At 32.9% G+C, this 8,115-nt stretch overlaps 1 long non-coding RNA gene across 1 annotated transcript; it reads left to right on the forward strand.

Annotated features, from left to right (window-relative positions):
• The first annotated feature begins 264 nt into the window (after positions 1-264).
• LOC132734290 (uncharacterized) lies at positions 265-7,814 on the forward strand. Its single transcript, XR_009626291.1, has 3 exons — positions 265-3,664; positions 4,363-4,491; positions 5,283-7,814. It is a non-coding gene; the product is annotated as an uncharacterized LOC132734290 (long non-coding RNA).
• Positions 7,815-8,115: the final 301 nt, after the last annotated feature.

Here is an 8,115-nt window from a genome sequence, read left to right on the forward strand (position 1 = left end):
TCTAGGAAGGCATCTTCAAACTATTAAACACCATAACAGTGAAGAAGTCCTTATTTTCTAAGATTTTAGAATTTGTTATTAAATATTTTTATTTTGTAACTTTCAATTGGGAATTTTTTCCTGTGGAATGGGAAAATAATATACTATTTTCGACTGGGAATATGACCGAATATCGGCTATAAAATAAGGCAAAAAAAATCCCTGTACTGCCCCAGACCTGTAATGAATAAAATCCTATCCTATGAGAGGTCCCAAAATTTAAAGGACTAGTATAATAATTATAATTGTTAAATACAATATGACCCCTGCAGGACAGGGCAGACCGTGAGACAGGGCGGACCGTACCAGGGCGGACTGTGACTTGAGACTAGGCGGACCGTATTTTGGGACATCAATAATTTAATACTTTTATTACATTAGTCCACATATAAATACTTTTTAAATCACGGTCCGCCTAATCTTGAGTCACAGTCCGCCCTGTCCGTAATTCAATATGACTTAAAATAAGATATACTTATTTCATACATGTAGATCTGATTTTCACAGTTTTGCCTTCATCAGATGTAGGATTTCATGATATTTATGGTCAGTCCATAATTTTATAGATTTTTTATTTGTAAATTTATAGACATTTATATCTGAAAAAAGTAGTTGTATTAAAATTCAAAACCACAGGTCGATAATAATAAGAATTAAGATAACTGATTATATTATTAAATGTAACAGATTCCAGATAATGTGAATATCGGCATATTTTACGCTTTAAAATCAACTAAAAAACGTACAAGGTTTACCGTTAACAATTTGTTGCGTTCATTTACGCACTCTGTAAATTAATTACGCAAAGAATGTGAATTTGAAGTGTTTTTGGTGTGTACTTTCATTTTCGAAACAGCTGATTGACCGCTTCCATTTAACAGTTGAACTGTGTATCTATTTCCAATTAATACCTGTCAAGATACTTTCAACTATTTTTCTCTGTAAACCAGTCAAATTACGTCTTTATTGCTTACGTGCTTGATAAAATAATTGTTCTATTTTCTTGATAATTGTAAGGATTTATTAATACACATGTTGTGCATGGTTGCTTCAAGGGCTAATCAAATTGACATTTTTTTCACACAACTCTGTTGCCGGGGAAACTTGATAAACTTACTTCATAACCTCAGATCCCCTTTCAAAATTCCATTTTATTTAGTTCCGCCCATTGTTTTCTCGTTTAGGGCACACGCATTTTTTTACTTGGGGACCATATGCCGCTTTTCATGGAATGGCACTAACGTGTCACATTGAAGGTTCCATGATAACCGCCATATGAACACATCTGCGGATGTTTCAAAATTCTAAATTTTACCAGTTCATGTTAAATGTTGAATTCTGCTTAAGCCGGTGCTAGGGGGCGTGGACGGTAACTTGCACTTTCCAGTACCGTCCATGAACAGGCTCAATCAAACCGAGCCTGCAACATTTTCAATATTGCCGTGTTGGGCTTTCTTTAGGGATTCTGTATTTATCTATTTCATTACCTTTGTTGATATAAACAATCAATAAAAACAACTTGTCTTTAGCAGCGGAATTTTATATACATCATATTAAGTCATCATTACTTTTATTGTTTAACATCTATTTGATTATTATACTAATAGTATTCATGGAATTGGTAGAGGAATAGGCAGTGGCTAGCAGTATGAACCAGTATTGGCTGTATGCGAGTCAAATACGACTAGCATATACTCACTGTTGAGGCTAGCTGTACAGCATTTTAAAAATGAGTTGCCTAAAACAATAATATGCAAACTTGTTTTTCTAAAAGAAGATTTTATTGAATATCATATACAATTTCAGTCAATGCGAAAGTAAAAAAAAATTCCACCCGCAAGGACTGGTATCCTTAGACTGATGATTTTTCCCACGCCCGGACTCTGACAGGGTTTTTTTGTAGGTATGGGGGAGGGATATTGCCATAATTATAAAGAAAAATATTTAGCATATATGAATTATCAGACTCAACTATAAGATACTAAAGAAAAAAATATACAGAAACATAATTGATAAAACATTAGTATAATTCACAAGAAAACAATACACAATCGCAACTACTCGGCCCTTTCCGTCAGTCTTCGGATAAGGACCTCGAACACAATAGTATGAATACACAGAACGGATGCGGTATTTCGGTCTAACCTACGCTAAGAAAATAAACATGTAAACAAAAAGTAATTTAATGCTGGGCGTTGTTTACAAGTTTATTTCCAATATATGTAGTAAACGATCACCTTAAATGAGTGATATTATAGGTACAAAAGCAAACAATTCATTATTTATATATTTATTATTATGGTTGTAGAAACCGAAAGTACAAAAACCCAACCTGTTGACATTTCGTCGGATTTGTTTAAAATTGAACATCAATAGGCATATCTAAATTACAAATTGTTGTCAGACAAATTTTCAAGCAAAAGAGTACCGGAACAGGCATTAGATGTCAAATATATACATTCGATTTACATTATCTCTGTTTCTGTTTACATCTGAAACCACGTGGTAGAACTACTTTCAATCCGTATTGTTTCCGAGGTTAATATTGTAGATAATAGCCGAGGCAGTTCCGAATGAACAATACATGTACATCTTTCAAAGGTTTAATTTTGAAGATTGGAGAAAAAATATGTTTTGGTAAAGAAATTAAACCGAGACAAGATGGTGGCTTACATTACTTAGCAAAAACTGGTCGTATCCTGCGGTGATTTTGGTTATCTTGGTCTGTGAATACAAGCAAAAATTAAAAAGATAGATCGATCTTTGAAGCTTTGCATATTTCAGAAGGCCAAAAATTGTTTCAAACTGGCTGAAATTTTATTCCGACATGACAACTGACTGTATCGAAATTTATGTCGACCCTACAGATTTTTAGTTGGCGAGGTCCGAGGACCGACAGCCTTTCGCACAGACTGCAATTTACAGTTGGTATAGTAATTTGTAGTGTTTGATGATCAAAAGATTTTTTTTCCTTCTGAAAATCATGGAGTTGAATAATTTAAATCTGTGTGAAAGCGCAAAGAGAAAGAGACTGAAAATTAATTTATTATATTTTTATGGACATTATTATATAGATACATTTGTAATCAAACATGTGGGTCAATTTCCAACAGTAGTTGAATTATGACAAAGTATTTTTAATAATTTTATTTCACTTTTAGCTACTTGAAAATTTCATGCTGGATGTTTGCTTACCATTACATTTTGCATAAGAGCTCTATGATTGACATTAAAGTCCACGGGCCAATTCATTTCTCATATATCTTTCCGATATCTTGTTATAATATAAAAGGCTGAACGTCATCGTAGAATTATTAGGAAAAAATATATATGTTCATTCTTTGTAAAAATGTTAGAAGACTTGCAAGTTACCAATTTTATCATTGCATTTATTTATTATTGAAAAAATGCTGAACGGCTATCCTCAACAGTGTGTATAGGCTAGAACTTTCAGTTTGCATTTAGGGTCAAAATATATTGTTACAGTCATGACAGCTTTCCCGTTGCTGTCAACAAACTTTAACCTTTCATAACTTTTCAGATCTTGGTGTATTGTCTTCATACTTGGCCACAACAACCCTTCAAATAGACCAGACTAAACTTGACCTCCATATAAACATTCAAGGTAAAATATTTAAATTTTCCTGATTTTTGCTATTAGTGGCTATGACTTTGTTATTTTTGAATGGATTGTCTTCAAACTTGTACGCAACAATCTTTCAGGATAGGACCTGATTCACTCATTAATGTCCTTGAAGCTTTTGTGATCAGAAGTTGTGTAGAATAATACAAATACAGAACAATTTCATTTACTTGGTTTTGCAATTTCTGAGACAATGGATTTTAAAGATAGTTGTTTTCTTAAAATTTAAGGACAGTATAGTAGATTGAAAAGACATTTAGTACATACTGTATATACACTATAACTACTATAGTATACTATAAAAATCTTTGTTCTTGGACAATTTTGAACAAATTGTTTCTTAAACAGTGTAAGAAATTAGGATTTGAATCGACTAGCCTGGTCGGACTACCAGATTGGAATATTAACTAGCCCAAAAGACATTTCTCTGGCACGATTAATTTGTTCAAAACAGTTGTTTATATTGCCTCTTAAAATACAGTGGCTTGGTCAGGCCTGTTACTGTGAAAAGTTGGTAGCCCGAGGAGAAATTTAGTATTCAGGGGCTATAGGACTACTGCTAATTTCTAACACTGCTTAAATTATTGATTTGACTATTGATTTCAACTAACATAATTATTGGGATACTATATGTATATCTAATAATAATTATATTTTATCTTTCCAACTTTCTGTTTCAGATGGTCGGCCTACATGTCAGATTTGTAAATGTGAACGGCACGATATTGATTTTAAGGATGCTTTAGGGTCAATGAGGATGAAATAAAATGTGAGACTGTCAATCTGACAAACCTTGCAGTGAATAAATGGTAAAATGTTTCTTTCAGTAGCATGGCATTTAAGGAAGCGGTACATGATAATTTAGAAGTGGTTGTATATGATATTTCTTAATTATTATATTCTAATAGCTTTTATTTCTTGACTTGTTTAAAGGCTGACACAGGATAGTTTATTTTAAGTCAGTGAGCTTCTGTCACTGGATAGACTATTGTCACAAAAATCCAAATTTATAAAAAGGAATTACAGTGAATTTAAATATCATCTTATAGAATAGAAATTAGGAACAAAATTAATAACAAGAACAATTGTGACATGTAACATGTATTTAGGAATTCAGCTTTCCTTTCCTTTTCACCTCAGAAGAATTCACATTAATTTAAAATAATGAATATTCACAATAAGCACTCCGACATATCTGACATATATGATTTCACTTAGCTGTCTATAGCTTATCAGAATCACTCACATTTATAAATTTAAATGATTTTGAAAAAATTGCTGCTTAGCAAATAGATAAAATACTTGGGGTGTCTGTGGCGATTGGTTGACTTTAAACCTTTAAGCCTTTCACTGCTGTAGGTTCGTGCTCTGCAAGTGTTTACGGATCATTTCATGTGAGAAAGCTATCTAGCTCATTTATGGAACATTGATGGTACCCAGGTGCCTGAAATCATACACATAGGTGCACCAAGGTCTTCATCAAGCAGTAAAGCTGGAAATTGTGCTTTAAATTGCCCCCACCCCCCTCCCCGAAAAAAAAAACAACAAAAATAATGGAATTTTTATTTTGCTGTAAACTTTTTCTAAACAAATATTTCAGGAAACAGTGGCGTTTGTATGATAGAACAGTAATAGCAGGAGTGATAAGGACAGATGCATGTAGATGTGTCTTCATGTCGGAAACACTAGAGAAATTGACACATTTGGGTTTTTCAAAACTTAAAGAAATTGGAATACCAGGAGACTGCTTGCCATTTGCAATGTTGGAATGTGTGATGTCGAAAGCCTCATGAATATAGTAACTTGACTTAATCTAATAAGAAAAAGAAAAGACATTGAGGAGAAAACTAGTCACCAGTCTTTCACCAAGAACATGAGATAACTTTCCAATATTTGAAATATTATAATATGTATAGAACTTGAATGAGTGACATAATATGTATTGATATTGAATGAGCGACCAGTTTTTCACCAGGAAAATAAGATCACTTATCTATTTTTGAAATATGTATGAACAGAACTCTATCAACTTCAAGGTGAGAGTTTATCATGAAGAACATGAGATAACTTGTGTATGAACAGAACCACATTTGAATATAGAGGCGCCAGTTCATCACCAAGAAGATGAGCTAACTTATCAATGTTTGAAATCTGTTATACCCCTGCACAACAAAGTTGTAAGGGGGCTATACTGGAATCAGCTTGTCCGGCCGTCGGGCGTCCGTCGCTTTTTTCATGTCCGTCCATAAAATTAAGATTCCTTTGACCCACAGTCTTCATATTTGGCATGGAGGTAAGTCATGATTAGTAGATGACCTCCATTAATTTTGAGAACACCAAGTCAAAGGTCAAGGTCACAGGGGTCTTGACTGAAGAAAGCTTTTCTGCCCAATAACTTAAGAATCCTTCGACCCACAGTCTTCATATTTGGCATGGAGGTTAGTCATGATTAGTAGATGACCCCTATTTATTTTCAGGTCTAAGGTCATGGTCACAGGGGCCTTGGCTAATTAAAGCTTGTCCGCCCAATTACCTAAGAATCCTTAGACCCATAGTCTTAATATTTGGCATGGAGGTTAGTCAAGATTAGTAGAATACCCCTATTGATTTTGAGGTTACTGGGGCAAAGGTCAAGGTCACAGGGGCTTTTATTACAATAAGCTTGTCTGCTCAAATGGTCTCATATATTCATCATAAAACACCTCCAGGCAAGGCTGCATGAAATGGGGGGGGGGTGTTATTGAAGTCATTCAATGGCAGTTTTAGTTTTGAGGTCAGTAGGTCCAAGGTAAAGTTCACTTTGATCTTTTCTACTAAAACATGTAGAATATATAACTTAGCAATGCACTGGCTTACTTCCCTCAGATTTGGCTGAGCTGTAAATGACTACTGTTGATTCTGACAAATTGGTATGTGGGGGTATTCACGCCATGACAATGACAGTTCTAGTTTGTACAGAAAATATCAAGATGCAAGTTTCTTTTATTAAGAATAGACTTATTGATTAGATAACTTACAATATTTACAAACATTTATAATACCACACCCATTTAAAGTATTTCAGCTGAGAGTGTATTATCCAAAATACATGTATTGTTATAATGTACTTTATAGTATATTTATTGATATATTTATTGTAAATTTTGATTCTACTAAATTTTAAAAACATTTAGATTTTACTAGATCTTGAAAATATTTTGTTCCATGCTCTTTCATTTAATTTTGAATAATGAATCCAATAAATACCCATAATAAGTATAGGATTAAAATTGATAATGTTTTCTATCTTTAACTTATATAAAAAAGTAATGTTTAAACTGCTGGTTAGATTTCAAACAGGGGTGACCGTGTACAGTGCCATCCTTAATTGTGCACATTGTTGGCATGTTCTCATTGTCGGATACCCATGGCCGAACCATTAATATTCATCATTGATTGCATGTTATGTGACATGTTTATCAATTGTGGGTATCCAACGATGGCAGCCATGTCCTGTTTCTCTGCACAAAATGGCCGAAGAGTTAAAAAAAGAAAAATCTATCACATGTACAACTGCCAAAATTCAAAAGAGTGATCAGAACCATACACAGTTTTGGGAGACATGTTTTTGTGACAAAAGCCCTTCAAGTTCATATATGACCTTGACCTTTATTTGATATAAAATATCTTTGGAGTTAGCTGGAATTGTCATTACTTTGTTATTTTTTACAGATTTGAATCATGCTTGAACAAACAAACACAGAACCAACATGTTGAATTTTTCTGATATATTTTGACCTTTAAATGACCATTACCTCCAAGGTTAAACAATTGAAATTCACTCACATTGTCATAACTTTGTTTTTGTCTATGATTTGATTCATTCTTGGACAAAAGAACAATTATCATTCAACTATGACCTTTACTATTCAAATTTGAAATTTACTTTATACATTTATATTATGTTTTCTAGGAGTACTCTAATAGATATTACAATATTCTCCTACTGATGTGTTTGACTTTCAATATAAGAAAAAGCCAAGCATGGCCCAAGCTAGATAGTGGCTCTTGTTTTCAATGCCAATTTGATTATATGTATCCATTCCAATTTACATTCTCACATGTATTATCTATTGTGCTTGAAAGGTTTCTACAAAAAAAAAAGTTTGTTCTTACAGTCCTGGTTTTATTTTATAAATATTTTATAGACAGTTAAATTTTCTGTTTATTTTCTATCTGCATAATCATTTCTTGGAATAAATATAGTAAGTACACTGATTTATGTGTTATATATTCACATAAGGAAGTACTTTACATGAAAATTGGTTAAGCAACTATAGTTTCCCAACAAAATCCAATGTCATAATTTAAAATGTTTATTCATGATATATATGATATCAATTATGCATTTTGCCTGGGTTTGTTAGTATGTTCTTGGTACATGATTTTCAATT

This window comes from Ruditapes philippinarum, unplaced genomic scaffold (assembly GCF_026571515.1).
Source record: "Ruditapes philippinarum isolate M1 unplaced genomic scaffold, ASM2657151v2 ctg4460_1_1_1_1, whole genome shotgun sequence".
In the NCBI taxonomy this organism is placed as follows: domain Eukaryota; kingdom Metazoa; phylum Mollusca; class Bivalvia; order Venerida; family Veneridae; genus Ruditapes; species Ruditapes philippinarum.